Source organism: Odocoileus virginianus, chromosome 9, assembly GCF_023699985.2.
Source record: "Odocoileus virginianus isolate 20LAN1187 ecotype Illinois chromosome 9, Ovbor_1.2, whole genome shotgun sequence".
NCBI classification, from domain to species: Eukaryota; Metazoa; Chordata; class Mammalia; order Artiodactyla; family Cervidae; genus Odocoileus; species Odocoileus virginianus.
This window is the reverse complement of record NC_069682.1, coordinates 32,863,456-32,884,454: the sequence shown is the minus strand read 5'-3', so window position 1 is coordinate 32,884,454 and position 20,999 is coordinate 32,863,456. Positions and strand designations below refer to the sequence as shown.

At 45.1% G+C, this 20,999-nt stretch overlaps 1 long non-coding RNA gene across 1 annotated transcript; it reads left to right on the top strand.

Annotated features, from left to right (window-relative positions):
• The first annotated feature begins 16,183 nt into the window (after window positions 1–16,183).
• On the top strand, window positions 16,184–17,004 carry LOC139036488 (uncharacterized). Its single transcript, XR_011489250.1, has 2 exons — window positions 16,184–16,573; window positions 16,847–17,004. It is a non-coding gene; the product is annotated as an uncharacterized lncRNA (long non-coding RNA).
• Window positions 17,005–20,999: the final 3,995 nt, after the last annotated feature.

Genomic DNA, 20,999 nt, shown 5'->3' with positions numbered 1-20,999 from the left:
ACAAAGCTTTTAAACATTAAACCAAAGAGGTAATGATTTTGGGGAGGGGGCGGTACAAGAATTGGATCCAGACAATATCAGAGGAGTTGAAATGTAGACCTAATGGAAAGAGAGTTCAGGAGGAATGTTGTCAAGCGCTGGCATGGGATGCTAAGTAAGACTGCCCTAGGATTTCTTTCTAGAAGGTTTGAAATGCTGAATGGTCTGGTGGTTTTTATGACGAGGGAGTCACTGTAACCCAGGTTTATTTCCCCTTCCATTTTTCGGGAAGAAGGATTTTAAAATGACATGACCTAGCTTACAGGGATATTAATAAAAGGGGTCTGTAAAAGAAAAAGAGTGGGAGCTATAAATCATCCCGGGAGGAGGAGGGATAAAAAAAGAGATATTAAAGCCCAAAGCAGAGAGAGTCGTGGCCTTGGTCTCGCTGGGAGCCCAAGCTGGACATGGGGAGCAGGGGTGGAGGACAATAGAGGCTTGCATGGGTCATTACACTAAACTGGCTGAAAGCATGTTGCTAACCTCAGAGATTCCAGAAACAGGAAGGGAAGAAGTTAGGGGGTTTGGAGATGGAGGAGATTTCACTCCAGACTCTGGAACCTGCATTAGGAGAGGGTCTGTGTTCCAGCAGTGGTGTCCTGCTGTTGGGAGGCTCAGGATACACTAAAGCAGAAGCCTCTGTCTTCTGAACTTCTCAGTGGTCCCCACCTTTCTGCCTTCAAACTCTCAGTGCTCAGGAATTTTCTCTGATCAAAGATGATCCCACGAGTTCTATAGTTTCATTCCAAACCATGATCTGAACTCCCTCTAGTTTTCCCATCTGCTTCCAGGAGAGCATTTGTTACTTGTCATTTTAATTGTAAACATAAACATGAAAGTTAGTCGCTCAGTCATGTCCAACTGTTTGTGGTCCCATGGACTGTAGTCCACCAGGCTCCTCTGTCCATGGAATTTTCCAGGCAAGAATACTGGTGTGGGTTTCTATTTCCTTCTCCTGGGGATCTTCCCGACCCAGAGATGGAACCCAGGTCTCTTGTATTGCAGGCAGATTCTTTACCATTTGAACCACCAGGGAAACCCTTTAAAGGTAAAGTCAGCATGTAAGAATGGGTTCTCTGGCCCCGAGATATCAGTGCTTTCATTTCACGGTGGTTAGAGACAGCTTTGCTTTGTCTCTTGTGACCTTCTGGGAGCCCCTTTAATGATGCAACTCAGATGATGAGCCACCCACCTGGCAAGCTGCTCACAGCTGCAATACCTGCCTCCCAGCATGCCCACCCCAACCCAGCCTCAAGCCTGCCCTCTGTCTTTACCTGGCTGTCCTTGATTCTCCTGATGTCGACATGGCCCCTGCTTTTGACTCTGCCCTTGCCCTCTCTCTCGCTGCCCTGAGATCTTCCTGGCCAGGGCTCTGACTTCCTCTAAGCCTCTTCTTCCTCCCCATAGCAGCAGAAGCTTCCAGCCAACCTGTGACAATGTCCCCTCCCTGCCTCCCTGTGGGCAGGACTCCAGTCCATGCCCAGACAGTGGAGGAGTAGGTATGTTCCAGTCTGTTTCACTGAAGCAGTTTCTTGAGCCTTGGTCCATTTGTGTCCCAGAGTTGTGGTTTTCAGATTTCTTTGGCACATAGGAGCCTCTCAGTGAAATCTGGTGTGGAAGGCTTCCTTTGTGCTAGAAGGTACTGATTTGCAATACTTAAAGTGGGGGCCGTAGTCTCTCCTGCTCCCCCATCTCGCCCATGAGAGACAGCCACCATGGCCATGAGAAGCACACTTGGTGGGGTCTCAGCCTTTTATCACATGGCACACCGTCCTTACCCAACTCCACCCACTCGGTGCATTGGTTGCCCATGCACACTGGTGATTTCTGAACTCTCTTCTCCTGATCTTTTCCTGGACTTCCATTTGTATATTTCCAGAAAGGCTACCCAATCCAGTATTCTGGCCTGGAGAATCCCGTGGACTGTATAGTCCTTGGGGTTGCAAAGAGTCAGACACGACTGAGCAGCTTTCACACACAGTCCCCTGCTAGAATTTACAATATGTATGGAATGACATCTCATTATCCTCCTGGCCATGCCCACCCTCACCCCGTTTACCTTTTCTGTTTCTTACTTCCTGTGTATGCTAATAGAGTTTCAGGAAATTTTGGAGTTACTTCCGGAGTCTTTCTGTAATCTCAACTCGACATGCCCTGCCAGCCACCCTTCCTAGTATTGCAGCTCCGAAATCTGTCTTGGATCTGCAGCCTATTCTCTGTCCCAAAAGCCTGGGCTGGGCTTTTATCATTTTGCATAGGGATTATGGCATCGATATGCTGACTTAGTACCTGCTCTGAGCCATTGCCGACTCCGCAGCACAGAGGAAGCCTTCAGAGAAGTAAGGTGTGGATCCCCCATGGAAGAATGAGTTGGGTATTCTAGGACTTCCTTTGGTCAATAATCACCATCTTGCTATATTCTGAGAGTATGTTCTTAGAGCATGAAGCTCATTGGAGAAAGTTTCTCATGGAAACGCCCATTGCTGCGCTGCGCCTAGTCACTTACTCGTGTCCGACTCTTTGCGACCCCATGGACTGTAGCCCTCCAGGCTCCTCTGTCCATGAAATTCTCCAGGCAAGAACACTGGAGTGGGTTGCCATGCCCTCCTCCAGGAGATCTTCCCAACCCAGGGATAGAGCCCAGGTCTCCTGCATTGCAGGTGGATTCTTTACCATCTATGCCACCAGGGAAGCCCAAGAATACGAGTGGGTAGCCTATCCCTTCTCCAGGGGATCTTAGGAATCAAACTGGGATTTTCTGCATTGCAGGTGTATTCTTTACTAGCTGAGCTACCAGGGAAGTCCAGTGTTTGTTGAAGGAAATGCAAATACAGTCCATTCACTGACCTGCCTTCTGTGTCTTCTTTTCAGTGAGAAGGACTTTCTCCTATGCACAGACGATGGCTGTCAAACAGCTGATCCTGCGAGCAAGAAATCCCACGGACATCCCACCATCAGTGCCTATCTTCCTGAGTTTCTCAATGTGCTTTGCGATTCACCGACTGTAAGAGAAAACTAACATAAGAAGTGGTTGTTCTGCCTCCTGTAGGAAGGGTTCTTATTATAATTGAAAAGTTATTTTCACTTCTGTGGTTTCTTAAGGGTTCTCTAATTGGGTAACCCCCTGCTAACCCCTGGTGATGGCAGTTTCTACAGTGACATCTTTGTTCTACTCCTTGCACACTGAGGCCAGAGACAAGTAATTCAAGCCACGGCAGAGCCTGAGATAACAGGGCTCCAGAATTCTCTGGTACTGAAAAGGCAGTGACCCCTGATGTTCACTGGAGTTCTCGCCCATTAAAGCTTTCTCTCACCTGCACAGAACAAACAGGGTATGTGTTACAGCCCCGCTCAGTCTGGCCTGGAAGTGGGCTGACTTGATCTATTGGACTTCAAGGCCTTGAGCTTGAATGGCTTTGGAATTCATTCACATTTTACCTACACTTTGATAATAACTTAAGATAAGCACACAAGTTTTTATGTTTTTCATTTTGAAAAAATTGGAACTATGGGAAAATATGAAGGATAATGTAACAAAACCTTTGTGTCTACCATTTAGAAGTCTCAACTTTTCAAAATTTGTCTTATTTGTTTGCAATGATTTTTAAGGAAGCAGTGCATTCACAATAAGATTAAAATCCTCTTTAAAGTTCGATCCTTGGCCCACGTCCATTCCTAGCCCCTCCCCAAGGGGCCACCCTCTCCATAAGATGTTGTGTATCCATGCCACACATTCACTTCTTTTATTTCCTTCTACCAATAAGAAATTTATGTATTGTACTCTTTCAGTGACAATACAGTTTTAATATGCCTATATGTACATATATGTATGGGCTTTCCAGGTGGTGCTAGTGGTAAAGAACCCATCTGCCAATGCGGGAGATGTAAGAGACGTGGGTTTGATTCCTGGGTTGGAAAGATCCCCTGGAGGAGGGCATGGCAACTCACTCCAGTGTTCTTGCCTGAAGAAGCCCATGGACAGAGGAGCCTGGTGGGCTACAGTCCATAGGGTTGCAGAGTCGGACACAACTTAGCACAGCACAGCACAGCACATATATATGTGTACATAACTATATGTATATTTTCTCCCCAAACCTAAAGCTTATCAATGTCTAAATCCCTAACAGGGCAGTGCTACTTTCAGACTTTCTCCTTCTCTCAACACTAGGTTATCACCCACATCTTAGTTCAAGTTTATTTTAATCATAGCAACATTCCTCTCCTTTCTTCTTTTTCTTTCTTTTTTTCCCTTCTGTCTTTCTGCAACTTCTCTTGTATTTATTTATCAAAAGGGTATTTAATTAGATTGTCTCATGATTACCCTTTGCTATGTATTCCTTCATTATGGATTTAGTTTTCTTGTGAAGTTATATGCTTTACTGTTTTTTTCAGAAAACAGTTTAGAGAGTATTTTTTATGTTCTTATGTCTATGAAAATGCTTTCATATTGTCCTCATTCTTAAAGGATAGTTAGAGTGGGCAACAAATTCCAAGTTAATAGTAATTTTTAAAATTTGCTCTTTTTTTTAATTGGGGTATAGTTGCTTTACAATGAGTAATTTTACTTCAGTTCTTTTAAGATATTATTAATATCTTACTAATAAAAGCTTCTGGATTTTTTATTGCTCACGAGAAGTCTGCTATTGGTAGTTCTTTGGTGGGCAAATTTTTTTTATCTCATAGCTTCTAGTGTTTTCTCTTTCTGCTCAAATTTCTATAGTTTTAATATGTGTAGATAGCTATTTTAAGTTTATTAACTCCTAGTGTGTATTTTTATTCTGACTCACATCTTTCTTTTTCCCAGAAATTTCTCAGTTTTAAAATTTGTATATTTTCTCTCCCTTATTCTTTTGATACTTTCTTTTCTTTTTGGAAAACTATTAAGTAAATTCTCATCCTATTCTCCATGTGTTTTACATAATTTTTTCATCATTCCATGCTTTTATCTCCCTAACCTGTGTTCTGGGACATTTTCTCAGTTCTAATTCACTGAATTTTAGTTTAGATGTGTTCATGAATTAATGCATCTGCATTTTTCCTACAAAGCAATGATTATCTCTTGTTTTTTTTTGCTTTTGAGTACAAGTGTTTCTTTTTTCTCTTTTTTGAAATAATTTAATATTTTTCTAAAGCATCAATACCTTTGGTAAAGGAGGCATTTTTATACATTAGGAACAGAAGGGAGGGAGTTTAGTTTATACTTGATCCACAATCTTGTGGATACTTTTTTGGTTTATAGTAAATTTTATTCTTTCCCAAATTAGTGCATCTAATATTGTTACAATGATCATACTTTCCAAACTAAATATTAGGTTTCACGATCTGAAAAGGGGATTGTTTTATAAGTTGTCAATTTATTTAAATGAAAACTCTGACAAAGTATACAAACAAATTACACTTAACCATTTGTTGAAATAATAAAGTTATAGGAACTGTAATAATCACACCAAAATCCAGACAGAAAAAGACACTATGAGTAAACATTTTTGAATCTATGTCTATGACTCAGGCAGCTACAAGACTTAGGAGATTCTTTCTTGTTTTGTTAAGTCCAGAGATGTAGGAAGTACAGATGAAATGAATATGTACTAAGTGGACATATTTTATAGGATTTCTTTAGAGATCTCAAAGTAAACTGTTTTCTTATGATTTGCTTCTTTCTGATCAAAGTAAGGTCTAGCAAAACATCCCAGTTATTTGAAATTCTTCGGTTGTCTGATGGCAATTATAATGGCAGGTTTTGTTTGTATCTGAGAACTGATCACATTTACAAACATAGGACTCATGTATGTGAAATTCATTAAAAGAAAGTTTATAAAACATTTTGTCATCATCTCAAAATCCTTTTAATATTGTTATCAAGGCTGGAAGTCAGTAATATAAATAGTTAACCAAAAGAGAAGTAAACCTTATTTTTTTTTTTTTTAAACGGGGAGAGGGATCAGGTTTTCTTCCTACTTTCAATACTTACATTTGAGAAGTTTTGGTTATGAAGACAGGGCATTATATTACACTTAAGAGCAAATATCATCTATAAATCTTCCTATGTCTTCCTGGTTATTAATTAATGTGCTAATGATGCCAAGAAGTTTCCTAGCTAGAACTTGTGATTTAAAGTAGCTCTTCTGAAAAAAAAAAAAAAAAAAATCCTTGGCCAGATTCCCTTTATAAACCTAAAGACTTTAATACTTACTATACAATGCATGATTTGTCCTCATTTTTGGAAAGCTAATGAAATTAGTAATATGTGACTCATGTCAGTTATGCAGAAGGAAATCACAACACAATCTACGTGTACTTTTTCAAAAATTACAAACCATCAGAACAGTACATGTAATGTTCTTAAAGTTCTTGGGAAAACAAGATTTTTCAAAATTAAAATTATTTATTGCTTAGCATTGTTACAAATGAGGCACCAGTCCGTCAAACTTGCTTCAAATGATATGTTGGAGTTATAATTGGCAAACTTTAACCCTGTGTAGCCTAGGAGAGTCATGGGAGGGCTCATAACACCGAACCTGCCCCCGCCGGCCCCACCATGTGCTGCTGCTTGCAGCTGCTTAGTCACTCAGTTGCAGTGACTCTCAGGGGTCCCAAGGATTGTAGCCCACCAGGCTTCTCTGTCCATGGAATTTTCCAGGCATGAATACTGGAGTGAGCTGCCGTTTCCTCCTCCAGGGCATCTTCCTGACCCAGGAGTTGAACCCGTGTCTCTTTCATCTCCTGCATTGGCAGGCGGATTCTTGACCACTGCACCATCGCACGTGTGTGCTAAGTCGCTCAGTCACTTTGTGGCCCTATGGACTGTATCTCGCCAGGCTCCTCTGTCCAAGGGATTCTCCAGGCAAGAATCCTGGAGTGGGTTGCCTTGCCCTCCTCCAGAGTATCTTCCCAACCCAGGGACTGAACCCAGCGTCTAAGTCTCCTGCATTGGCAGGCGGGTTCTTTATCACTAGCGCCACCTGGTAACCACCACCTGGGAAGCACCAAAGTAATGAGCTGGTTTCAGGTAAAACTCTCTATTGGTCTCCTTGCAAAAGATGAGTTTGAGCTAGAGGTCAGCTTAGCCACTTGAAAAAAGAAAACTCATAAGCAGAGGGTGACATCGGTGTGGGGAAGGTCTAAATCTCCTTACACTTTCAAGGTAGAGAATTAATGGGCTGTTGAACAGTCACTTTAAAAGAATTAAAATTTGACCTAGAGAAGAAAGAAGGAGTCTTTGCTGACACTTACAGTCACCTACATTGCTAGTCGTTGGGATTTAACACTAATACACATTGGTCAATAACAGGGGTGGTTAGACCCCTGCTGACCTCTCACAGAGCTCTCCTCTCACAGAGCTTCTACACTGTGAAAATCTACTTGGATGCTCTTTTGTTTCCAGATTCCCACCCTGGAGTATTTGAGATAAACATCCAGGAATATACCATTTCTTCTGGTATGTTGGTACTTTCCTCTTTTTATCTTAGCTATGAAAGTTTGTTAAATGAAAGTAAGCTAAACATTTCTAAACCTTGGAGAAAAATAGTGCCTTGAAATATATGGAGTAATAATTATTTAAGACTATTTAGTGTTTTCTGTACATAACTCTACATACCTTTGCAAAATTTTTTTGACCTTGAAATGAAGGAGTTTCAATTCCTTTGCCCTCATGGAAAGAAGTAGAAGTTTCCAGAAAGAAACAATTTCTAAAAAGGATACCAGCAGTCAGAGAAGGAGCTAGATACTGAAATTGAATTTCAAACACTCTGGTGATGATGCTATTTCCAGTATAGGAAAGCAGAAGAAATTTAAGAGTGTTTGGTGTGAAAAGCAGGCACACAGAAAATTAAAATTTCTTGGAGGAAAAAAGTTACAAAAATTGACTAGAGTTGCAGCATGCAGCTTGACAATTATGTGCATACCAAAAGCTCCTGACCTGAGGTTTATAGTATTTTTCATCTAAATGGAATTTCCCTCACTTCACTGTAAAACCAGATTTGAACTTCCTAGATGCATACTTTTAATGTTTTTGAAAACACCGGGGCCGGTGCAAACTGATAGCTTTGTGTTGCTAGTCCGGGACACAGCTGAATAACCAAGGCACCGCTTCTTCCCGCTCGTTAACCCCTCTCCATGGTCTGGGCGGGGTTGCCTCGGAAAAGGGGGCATGAGAGACCAGCAGCCGTAGGGTTTGACCCAACACCCTTCCCCCTCCAGGGCCTCTGGACCCCTACCTCCCGCAGCATAATACCTTCATTTATTAAATATGCGCCTGGAAAGTTTCCCCACGAGCCACATTCACTCCTGTCCACATTTTATAGTGGTGGGTGTCAGGATGCAGAGGAATTCACCAGAGACCCACCTGAATGAGGACTTTGAAAAACATCCCCAGACTTCCATCTCATTTTTAAGCATAGATTTCGGGAATGACGGTGAAGCATTAAGAAATCAACGGGATTAACCAAATTCACTGCTCTCTTATTCCTTGTTTTTATTACACTTAAGGGTGTTTTGTCTCATTAAGAACCTGGCTGAGCCACCTACCCCAACAGTCCCATGTTCCCGACAGGAGTAATGTGTTCTATTTAAATTTTTGGCTCATTTGTTTAAACTGCTTTTTCAGCAGCACAAGAAGGGGCATCAAACCACCTCCCCCAGGAACGAGGGACTTGGCTTGGGGAGAAACTGTGCTGAGAGTACCTTTGTTTGCAGTGCGCAAGGGTCTGTACTGATCATTGCACTGACGTGCACAGCCCTGCCCAGTGTGTATCAGTATTGCCTTCTTTTCCCATCTCCTTCTACTGCTTAGCCTGTAGCAGTCAGCCAAGGACCACAACCACAAACAAAGCAGCCTAACCCTGAAACGTAGAACTCCCTCTCAGACAACATGTAAGACAGGAGAAGAGGGTGGGAGAGGAAGCAGGACACGGGACCCTGAATTTAAGAGGTCGTGTTTTACACATCGCGTTGCATGGCTCAGTTCAGCCAGCTTTGGGCTCCTTTGGTACCGAGAAGGGGATTTATGCTTATTTTTCTGACTAGGTTGTGTGTATGCATGCCAAGTCAGTCATGTCTGACTCTGTGTGACCCTATGGACTGTAGCCTGCCAGGCTCCTCTGTCCATGAGCGTCTCCATGAGCAAGAATACTGGAGTGTGTTGCCATGCTCTCCTCCAAGGGATCTTCCCCCTCAAGGGATTGAACCCATGTCTCTTATGTCTCCTGCACTGGCAAGCAGGTTCTTCACCACTAGCACCAACTTGGGAAGCCCCTGACTAGGTTAACTATCTATAAATACAATGACATAATTCAGAAACTCTGCTATTTCGAGGACCTCAGTATATATGGGGAAGAAAGGAAGCAATGAGGAAACCACAACCCAAAGCCTTACCGTTTCTTCTAAGAAAGCTGTAAAGAGTGCCTTGCAGGAGCCAGAGGCCAGAACCCCTGGCTAAAAAGGAGTCCCCCTTGTCCGAGGGGGAGCTGCTGGGGGCCTTCCAGCACCAGCTCCTGCCACTGCTGTTGCTGCTTCTTTTTAAAAGAATGTAATTAATTAATTAATTTTTGGCTGTGCTGGATCTTTGTTGCTTTGTGAGGGCCTTCTCTAGCTGTGATGAGTGGGGGTTACTCTCTAGTTGTGGTACACAGGCTTCTTGTAGCAGTGGATTCTCTTGTTGGGGAGCATTGGCTCTAGGCACACGGGGCTTAGGAGCTGTGGTGCCCTGGCTTAGTTGCTCAGCGGCATGTGGGATCTTCCTGGCCCAGGGATCGAACCCGTGTCCCCTGCATTGGCAGGCAGATGCTTAACCCCTGGACCATCAGGGAAGTCCCTGTGGTCCCTGCTTCTGTATCTAAGACACCTGTGGTAGTTTCCTAGGACTGCTATAAACAACCACACATGATGGCTTAACAGAGCCACAGATGTATTCTCTCACAACTCTGGGGGCCAGAAGTCCAAGATCAGTTTGTTAGTCATTCAGTCGTGTCCAACTCTTTGTGACCCTATGGACTGTAGGCCGCTAGGCTCCTCCATCCATGGGATTCTCCAGGCAAGAATACTGGAGAGGGTTGCCATTTCCTTCTCCTGGGGATCTTCCTGGCCCAGGGATTGAACCCGGGTCTGCCGCATTGCAGGCAGACTCTTTACCATCCGAGCCACCAGGGAAGTCCCTAAGATCAGTTTAAATCAGCCCAAATCAAAGTTCTGGCAGGGTTGTACTCCCGCCAGAAGGTCTTGGGAGAGTCCGTATCTGTTGCCTCCAACTTCTGGTTCTGCTGGCATTTCTCGACTTGCAGTCACATCACTGCAGCCTCTGTCTTTGTAGTCAGGTACCTTCTCCTCTTCCATCTGAAGCCTCCCTAGGGCCCCTCTTATAACACTTGTGCTCGTACTTAGGGCCCACCCAGATAATGCAGAATAAACTCTCCATTTTAAGATGCTTAACTTGATCATGTCAGCCTTGTCTTCTCTAACTAACAGTCACAGGGGTCAGGAGGTGGACTCTGGGTGGCCGTTATTCAGATGGGAGACCATCAGACCCATTGTTTCCCTGGCCTTTGGGTTTCAGGGAAGCCGACATATTCATTGTTTTTCTAGAGAAAAGTTTAATTGAAAGTAGTGACAAATCTAGTTCAGTCATCATAGTACTCACCCCGATTGAAGCTTACATTTTGTAATAATCTATAGGAGGATCGCTAAGACTAGGATTTGATAGGACAGAGTGTGTTAATTACACTTAGTTAAAGTCTCTGCCTAATCTCCTGGGCATGCAGCACTACACAGTGCACTTCAAAGGATTGAGTTACAAGATGTTTCTTACTATCTGGAACTTAGGCCGCTCGTGGGACGAATTTGTGTCCATGAGACAGAATCTCATAGGGACTGGTAAATGACAAGTGGAAACAACAAGAGGTGGTTTGGGGGGCAGGTAAGGGACAGGTAAGTGACAAGGGGAAACAACAAGAGGTGGTATTGGTGCATGACCATTTCTCCCTCCCAAGACTGACTTAGAGGCTCCCCACCACATTCTTGAGTGTGTCTAGCTTTGCATTTCCATCTTCGTCCTTCTCCCATCCTTTCTAATGGTCTGTTTACCTGACTGTCTCCCTAACTGGACTGAAGACAAGGGTTTGTTCACCTGGAGATCCCCAGCAAGTAGCATGGCATCTGGCATATAGCAGAAGCTCAATAAACATGTTGGCTTGAATGAATGAGTGGAGGGCAGTAAGTAGAACATTCTGGGCAGAAGGTTTGGCACAAGAAGGTGCTCAGGGATGGGGACAGGGCAACCTCATGCAAGTCTGGGAAGATCACCGGGAGGAAGGGGGATGCCACGTGACTGACTGAGCGTGAGGGTGGTTGGGTGGAAAGGAAGTGAGGAGACAGACGCTGCTCTGTTTTTGGTTCCTAGGGCCATTCTCAGCAGGCGTGGAGCCAGGGGGAGTGGTGAGGGGGACATTCCTGGAGGAGCACACCCTGCTGATGTGACAGGCAGGGCAGCAGAAGGGTTGAGAGTCTGGGCCTCTCAGCTCAAGTCCTCAATCTGCCAGCTGTGTGAACTTGGGTGCATCACAGAGACCCTCTAAGCCATCATTTTCTCAACAGTAAAGGATAACACCAATGACCGTGACCCGCGGATAAAGAATGCAGGTCATGGGAAGACACAGCAGAGTGCCTGGGATGCAGGCAGGGCCATGTAACCAGGAGGCTGAATCTTGTCCAGAAGGGTCCTCGCTGAGATCCTGTTCACACCATGTGGTCAGCAGTTCTGACTGGTGCTGCCATCTAAGACTTCTCTGGGTGCCTAGGGACTTGTGGGACTGTCAGTTTCCAGAGAAGCCTTGAAGAGAAACCCAGGGGCAAATCTTGACATCTCTCATACCTCTGTGTGGGCATTCACAGCAATCAGCCGTGTCTGAGGTCCAAGTATCAGCCCTGGGTCCACAGTCGACCTCCAGCTTGCAAAGCACTTGCCTTCTTGCAGGCTTGGGAAACTGAGTGCAGAGGTGCTGGGAGCGCTGAAGCACCCTCGCTCAAGGTGAAGGTGAAGTCGCTCAGTCATGTCCAACTCTTTGTGACCCCATGGACTGTAGCCTACCAGGCTCCTCCGTCTATGGGATTTTCCAGGCAAGAATACTGGAGTGGGTTGCCATTTCCTTCTCCAGGAGATCTTCCCAACCCAGGAATTGAACCCTGGTCTCCCTTATTGTAGGCAGATACTTTACCGTCTGAGCCACCAGGAATGAGACAAACATTAGTGCCACATCTGATTTTCAAGCTAGATGAGATATTTGGACTTACCTTTCAAAGAGATTAAACGAGGAATCAAAGCTAGTGGGCCCCCTCCAGTGTTAACTGGAATCAATTAGAAATATCAACACAGAAGCCCCTCCCTGCTGTTTATTTCAGTGTCTGTCACACATGCTGAAGAACAGAACTTGAATACAAATTTTGGAGAAATGCCGGCTGTTTAAAAGGTCTTCATCTTCACGGTGACAGGTCCTCCATGGATTTCCTCCTCCCCCGGAGGGTGAAAGGTCAGAAGGAGCCAGTGCATTTCCAATGACTTGATGGACTGGGTAAAACCCATTTACCAGCTGGAATATTTTTGACTAGATGAGGTCCTCACCAGAGTTCTAATTAAAAATCAATGTGATATATAATTAAATTCTAGTGATCACATATGCACCAGCCCGTCTCTGTAGCTTTTAGCCCGAGGCAGAGGAAAAGCGCTGTTATTGATCAAGACAGGAGCCCTCCGAGGTTGTCAATACACGATGTCTCCACTGAGGGAGGGCCCCGTGGCTTCTTGGAGCCTGAAGGACACGCCACTGACTCCAGCACAGAGACCTGAGCGTCCTGCCCAGATCGTTTAAATGCCTTGTGCAGAGGGTGGGCCCAGCCAGCAGACTCCACCCCGCCCTCCTGCTCTCCCGGCAGTGAGCGCCTCAGGGGAGGCTCTAGAAAGAGGCTCTGACAGTGTCCAGGCTCACGCTACCTTTGAGGCTTCCATCCCCCTGGCCACCCCCGTGGGCAAGCTGCCTTTAGACAAGGTCTGTCAGGGACACAGTGGCAGTGAAGTCTGGAGACAGGATCCCCTTGGCCCCAGCCTTCTCTGAAGGCACTGGTGGCACGCATTGAACCTGGTGCTCCGATCCACCCCACCCTTTATGTGGAAAAGTATTACTGTTGTTTCCAGTTTCTTTAGATGCAAAGACATCGGTGTGGCTTGGCAGGCACTCAGGGCCACCTGTCAAAGCAAAAGCTCCCATGCATAAAGCCTCTCATCCTTCTCAGAAGACCTCCATATTGTCTTTGTGTCCCACCAAACTGGTCCCATCACAATATGGCCGTGTGAGGCCCAGAAAGGCTGTTTCCATGCCCACTTTGCACAGGGGACGTCCTCCTTCAAGGATCTCGCCAGGCCCATCCAACCTGATGGACTTTGAAAGTGAAGGTCATGGTCCCTCCTCCCCCACCCAGCAAACACCATCCACCCCAACTGCTCCTGCCCTGTGCCTACTCCCCCCCGAGGGCTGCCAGCTCTCCAGAAGTTTCCCTCTGTCTCTCTTGTTTTAAGCTGAATTTAGTAGGTCTATGTATATATATATATATATATATGTATATTTTTTTAAAATTAATTAACTTTTGACTTCTTTGCTGCCTAGGGGCTTTCTCTAGTTGTGGTGAGTGGGGGCTATTCTCTAGTTGTGCTACGTGGGCTTCCCATTGCTGTGGCTTCTCTTGTGGAGCATGCGCTCTGGGGCCCTTGGGCTCAGTAATTGCAGCACAGAGGCTTAATTACCCAGAGGCATGCAGAATCTTCCTGGACCAGGGATCAAGGCCGAATCCTCTGTATTGGCAAATGGATTCTTAACCACTGGACCACCAGGGAATATCCAGTCTGTGTGTTTTTTTTATTAATGATTCTTCCCCTTTATTCTCTTTAGATTTTTATTACATAAATATTAATATATTTTTGTTTTAAGATATGGGTGAGAATGTAGAGCGAAACCCCAAAGAGCGCATCCATGGCTTGGAGCCCATTTATCCACACCGCCCCTCCCCCAAGCGCCTCCCCCCTTCCCTGTTCCTCCTCCTTCTTTTTTACTCTCCTTCTCCCTCCCCACGTCTCTCTCTCCCTCTCTCTCTCTCTCCCTGTGTATTTAAATAAAATAGCACATTGATACTATTTTGCCCACAGAAAAGAGGAGTCTTAGAAAACCGGCTTGGTGGCAAGCAGGAATTTTGTCAAGTCCTTTGGTTTACATGAAGGAAAGTCACTGACGGCCTTTGATCTCAGATTCTCACACAGTGTGTAGCTGGGGCTGCGGCTGGGAAGAAAGCGAGTGTGACACAGATGAACAACTTTCGTCATCATCAAAAGAGAAGTCTGAGGTTCACCAGTCCAGGCTTCTTAAAAAAAAAAAAGATTATTTGTCTGGGCCAGGTCTCAGTTGCGATACATGAGATGTTCTTTGCAGCATGCAGGATCTTTAGTTGTGACATGCAGGTTCTAGTTCCATGACCAGGGATCAAACCTGGGCCTCCTGCATTGGGAGCACAGGATCTTAGCCATTGGACCACCAAGGGAAGTTCACCAGCCCAGGCTTCCTGCAGACGGGGGAGCAAGACCAAGAGAGCCCCCGAGTCACCCCTGATTTCTCTTTCTCTCCCATTCCATATGTAGTCCCCCAACAGATCTTAGGTCTGTCATCAAAATATATCCAAAATCTGACCCTGACCATCTGCCCAGCCAACACCCTGTTTCCAAGCTATGAGCATCTCTCTCCTGGGTTATTGCAACAGCCTTGGTGTAAATTACAAGAGCCCATTATATTTCCAGGAACTTTGCAAGGTTTTCTTAAAGTACAACCATGATTCAAAATTAAATAATGTACATTGGTGGATGAATGGATAAAGAAAATATACCAATGTCTATATCCATATGCACAATGGAATATTATTCAACCATAAAAAGGAAATCCTGTCATTTGTAACAACACAGAGGGCATTATGCTAAGTGGAATAAATCAGACAGAGATGACAAATGCTGTATGATCTTACTTATACGTGATCTTACTTATAAGTTTGAACTTACAGAAATAGACAGTAGATTGGTGGTTGCCAGAGACTGGGGAGTGTCAAAGGGTGCAAGCTTCCAGTTACAGGGGGAACACGTTTTGAGGTCAGACATACAGCACGGTGACGATAGTTGACTATGTTGTATTGTATGTGCTGTCTGCTGTGTTGTGCTCCGTCACTTCAGTCATGTCCAGCTCTTTGCGACCCTATGGACTGTAGACCACCTGGTTCCTCTCTCCATGGGATTCTCCAGGCAAGAATACTGGAGTGGATTGCCATGCCCTTCTCCACTCTACCTGAAAGTTGCTAAGAGAGTAGATCTTAAAGGTTCTCACCATAATGTGAGATGAAAGGTGTGTTAACTAACTTTATTGTGGGAATCACTTCGCAGTTACATACATGTATCAATCTATCACATCGTACATCTTAAATGTACACAATGTTCTATGTCAGTAAAGCTGGAAAAATTAGATAATGTAAAATTCCTATTAAACTATAGAAACCAAAATAATACCTATCTGAAAGTCATCACTTCCTGCCTTTGCTCCTTTTCTCTATTATCTAAGCTTTTGCGGTTGCTGTTATCTGCAGTGATTGTCCAGTGGAAACACCATATGATGATGACCATTCAGCATTCCTCCCCAGCTTTGCTCCCAGTTGTATGAGTAGCTTGAAACCAGCTATGAGGGGAGTATAGACACCATAGAGACTGGAAAATCCTACAAATCAGTGGAGATCAACACTTTATGAACACTTACTATCATGTTTCCCTCTGAGGGAACCAAAGTCCTCATCTTCTGATGAAAGAGCTCATCAGACCAGAAGTCACTGCACAATTTCCAACCTCTCCCTCTTTCTCTAACTTGACTCCGTTTATCCTGGTTCAACACCACTGTTAGATGCCCAGCTTCTCTCCTCCATTTTCTAAGTCTTCCTTCCACAGATTGGTACAGTCTTAACCCTAACCAGTCCTATGTCTTTGATGGTGTTCTGTAAGTTCTTGGGGTGGACCAGTACACATTAGATGCTCAATAGTGATGTAACAATTGATTCAGGACTAGGAACCTGCCCAGGAGAGGAAAGTGTTGCCAATGGTAATGGAAATAGTTGTTACATAACATTATCATCAGACTTATTTTATCATCTGATGGAGCTAATATTTCCATATTCTTTGTCCTCCGTTTCACACATTCCCATCACAACCTGCAAGGTGAGGAGTACCAGCTTCACTCTACAGATGAGGAAGTTGGGAAACTTGCCCAGACTCAGACAGCTGATAGGAGGCAGAGAAGAGACTTGTCTGTCCTCCTTCCAAAGGGAGGACCTTCAGCAGAGATTATTGGAAGGAAATGTCTGAGGTCTCCGTGGAGAGTTGACTTTTCTTGGGAACTGGCACTACTGGAGACTGTTCGCTGTGGTCCCACCGTGGAGTATCCTTGTTCTCCAGATAAAGAGACAGTGACAGGAGGTATAATGGCAAGGTCCCCCTGCCAAGGCTTTCTATGCTCCAGACCTTTGTAACAAGGGGTCAGTGCTGTTCTGTTGGGCCAGCCCTTTGGAAGTGATGTCTTGGCTTTCCGGTGGAGGGGGAGTTTCAAGTTGGGGGCAAGTGGTGCCAAGGTAATCACAGTCTTTCACACCATGGGAGGCTGTGACGACATGCCCCCCAGCTGGAATGGGGGCTCCTGGGGACTCGAGGTGTATTGACTAAAACATAGGCTCAGACGACCCTTGTCTCCAGGTCCCATGTGAGTCATGCTGAGGAACTCGTGCTGGCCTCAAAATCAAGTCAACCGGATCCACATCGGCTCATCTGATAGATTTGGAACATGTATGAGGAATGTAGCTAAGGTCCCAACTATTTAGATTACACGGGCTTACCTTTGGCCCTTGGCTTCGGCTCTGTCCTCTTATTGTCCTGAGGCCAGTGGTCTTGCTTCCCTCAGCATCAGTTTCTTCTATTTCCCCATGGGGATAAAGCTGGGAGTCCGTGAGATCCAGTGTGTAAGGACCCAGCTCTGGGGCTTGGGTCATGGGCAGAGACGTCACGTACAGGTTTTCTCCCACGATCACAGGTCAGGCCCCTCACCAGGGCTCTGCGGGCTCCTGGTGCCATTCTTCCTGCTAGGTTCAGACTGGGCTTCTTGCAGTGACTGGGGAGTATGCTCCAAAGCCTTCCGTTGGCCTCTGCAGGTCTGGAGCCTGTGTGTGTGTGTGTGTGTGTGTGTGTGTGTGTGTGTGTGTGTGTGACAGGGTGTGCCCAGCTCTTAAAGTGCTCTGATGAACATGCCTCTGTGCTAAAAGCTCTATAAATACAAGGAGCAGACCTGGGTGTGGTGCTTCCAGAACACTCCCAACTTGAGCCGTCATCAAAGACTCAGGTCAGAGAGAAGTTGGAAACGGAGGCCGTTTGCCAGTCAGCGATCCCCCAAAGCAGAGGTGGCTTTTCTTTCTCAGTGTCCACATCTTGACTCACTTGTATTAAAGCCACGAGGTCCCTCTTGCCTTTCTTGTGTCTCCAGAACTGCGCAAACTTGATTTCCAGCATCTTTTAGAAGAACTGCCAGTTCCATATCCTGTGTCTCTGCCCACCTCTACCCCACCCAATCCACCTGCCACCCAGCACCACCCAACAGCACCCCCTGGTGGCCAACAGGGAGCTCCTCTGACCCCTGGCTTCCATCGCCTGGGTCTTTTAGAAGGAACACACTCATTCTTTCGTTCATTCAATTTCTATTTATTGGTTAGCTGCTCTGCATCCCGAATAGACACTGGAGACACCAATATGATTGGTTCCTGCTCTAAGGAGACATACCTCTGACACTCAGTGAGTGAGGGAACAGATAGACACATAAGTGATTATAATTTTAATGCGATTGGACCACGATAGGATGTCAGGCTATTTTGAAACTAAGAAAGTTCAAGCTTCAGGGTCTGTCATTTACATGCGATGCGACCCTAACAAAGTGTTCATGTGGTCATAGATTTTTATAAAATTTGCAGAAGTAGGCTATTTTAAGGGGCTTCCCAGGTGGCGCTAATGGTAAGATACCCGCCTGCCAATACAGGAGATATAAGAGATGCGTGTTCGATCCCTGGGTTGGGAAGATTCCTTGGAGGAGGAACTGACAACCCACCCCAGTATCCTTGCCTGGAGATCCCATGGACAGAGGAGCATAGCAGGCTACAGTCCATAGGGTTGCAAAGACTCAGGCATGACTGAAGCAATTGAGCATGCAAGCTACATTAAAGGGGCCAGTTAAAATGACTTTTCTTCCCCAGTGGCCTCCTCTCTGTCGTATTTCTCGTTTTATTAGATGGCATGGAAGCGGCCAAAGGCATTTTTTAAACTGGCTAAGGGACAGTTGAATTTGGGATACTTTTTGTCTGGGTTTCATGAGATGTTTTTGTGTGGTTATAGTTAGGTTATTCTTAGCCCTCTTCATGCGGGAATGGCTTCCAAAAACACTTCCATCACCCACGGCTATGACTCACCCACTCTGTGACGTAAAGCTTCACAATCAGAGCCCATATCACAATTTAAACATATCTCCCAGCTCCTGGCACCAGAACAGTGTGAGTAATGGGAGAGAAAAGTGGTTTAAACAGACGGAGCTGGAAGCTGGTCTGTGGAATGTTCTTCAGGTTATCAGACTGTCGTATTGTAAGCAGAAGGTCTGGTTACAGAAAAACTTGAGAGACGTTTCCCCAGGCTTGACAGCAGTCTTAGGATTTTATAGAACATTCCCAACACAGATCTCTGAGACTGAAAGAAATGTTTGCAAACAATCTACAGCTTAAACCAAACTACAATCAACTATGTTAGAGAAAAGATATTGGATCTTCCTATTTTCTGTATAGAAAATAGAAGATAGAAAATATGTCTTTTCATAGAGAACAGGCTCGAGGTTGCATGGGGGATGTGGTGGAGGCGTGGACTGGGAGTTTAGGATTAGCAGATGCAAACTGTAGTATATAAGATGGATAAACAACAAGGTCTTACTGTACAGCACAGGGAACTATATTCGAAATCCTGTGATGAACCATAGTGAAAAGAATATGATGTGTTTTTTTCATTTATATGTATAACTGTATTACTTTGCTGTCAGCAGAAATTAACATGACATTGTAAGTCAACTATACTTCAATAAAGTGAAATTTAAAAATTGTCTTTCAAAGATCAGAGAAGGCAGCTGAAAACTAGAAGGGAGGAAAGTAGTGTAGAGGTATGTGAGGCAATCACTATTATGAAAAGAGTGCCATATTTGTGGCATTTGTCAGGCTTTGTAGGTACATAATCTACTATGATTGTTTTTCTCATGCTAAATAAATTTTCCTTTTCACTCCTGATTTTCGTTTTAAACTTTATATTCTTTTCTACAAAAGAATAGTGCTCCTTCTCAGATCCTACAGAACTTGGAGCAGACTTTGGAAAGAGACGCTACGTTTGCCCAGGGGAGACCAGCGAGGGTTCCCAGGGCATCTGTTTGTGAACTGGAGTGGGCTGAGGGGACCGCCAGGAGGAAGATCTGGGTGAGAGGCCCGTGAGAGCATCTGTACAGCAAAGAGGGACTTGGCGACTGCGGACACAGGAGGTCAGGCAGGGAGAACCATGGGAGGGCTTAGGCAGGGGGCGAACAGACACTGATTCCTCTGACTTGCCTCTGCCTTTGTTACCTGCAGCTTGTGGTTCATTCCATCTTTTCCCATGCTTCTCATTTTTAGGTATATATCCACTTTGCTTTTCCTCCATTCTCTTGTTGTTTAGTTACTAAGTCATGTACGACTCTTTTCTGACGCCCTGGACTGTAGCCCGCCAGGCTCCTCTGTCCATGGGATTGTCCAGGCAAGAGTACTGGAGTGGGTTGCCATTTCCTTCTCCAGGGAATCTTCTTGACCCAGGGATTGAACCCGTACGTATCTCCTGTGTTGAGGATGGTCTCCTGAAGTGAAGGCAAATTCTTTACCGCTGAGTTACCAGAGATTGCATTGTGACATATAATGAAATAATTATGCAATTCACCATAATGCAGAATCATTAGGAGCCCTGAACCTGTTTTCCTGCAACGTGATGGTCCCATCACCCATTGGGGATGATGGGAGAGTGACAGGGAGCGTCTGTAAAAAAAAAAAAAGAAGAAGAAGAAGCTTTGCTTAGCTGCCCGCCGCTCGCCTCCTTAAGTGCAGCTTGGTTCCTAACAGTCACAGACCAGTATAGGTACATGGCCTGGGGGTTGTGCATCCCTGCCATACACCACAATTTGTTTATGCATTCATATTTTGATGAACATTTGAGCTGTTCTCACCTTTTGGCCTTTTTGGAAAGTGCTGCACAAATATGCATGTATGGTACTTGCGTGGGGATCAATTTTCAGTTCTTCTGGGTACTTACCTAGAAGGGACATTACCACCACATTTGTTTTCAATGCTTTGTTGTTCTTGGCTGGAATTTTGGTTTGCCAGTTAGTCCCGTGGCTTCTTGGAGAAGGAAATGGCAGCCCACTCCAGTATTCTTGCCTGGAGAATCCTGGGGACCCTGGTGGGCTGCCGTCTGTGGGGTCGCACAGAGTCGGACACGACTGACGTGACTTAGCAGCAGCAGCAGCCCCTGGCTTCTTCAGTGTTTCCAGTTCACTGTCTCTTCCTCCCTGGTGTCTAAGCTCATTGAGAGAAACTCACATAGCTCAAAAGAAATTTGATTCGAGGATATGGAGCCCCCTGATGACCATCAGTTGTAGAAAACCTTAACCAAAAGAATCTGAAAAGTCTGATGGGATCTGAGGAGAAGGAAAACCTCAACAAATGCAGTTGCAGGAAGTGACTTCTCATTCGTTTCATTTCCAGAGATATCACACTTGTGGTTGGCGGTTCCTGTTTCTATGTTGCTTGGTTTC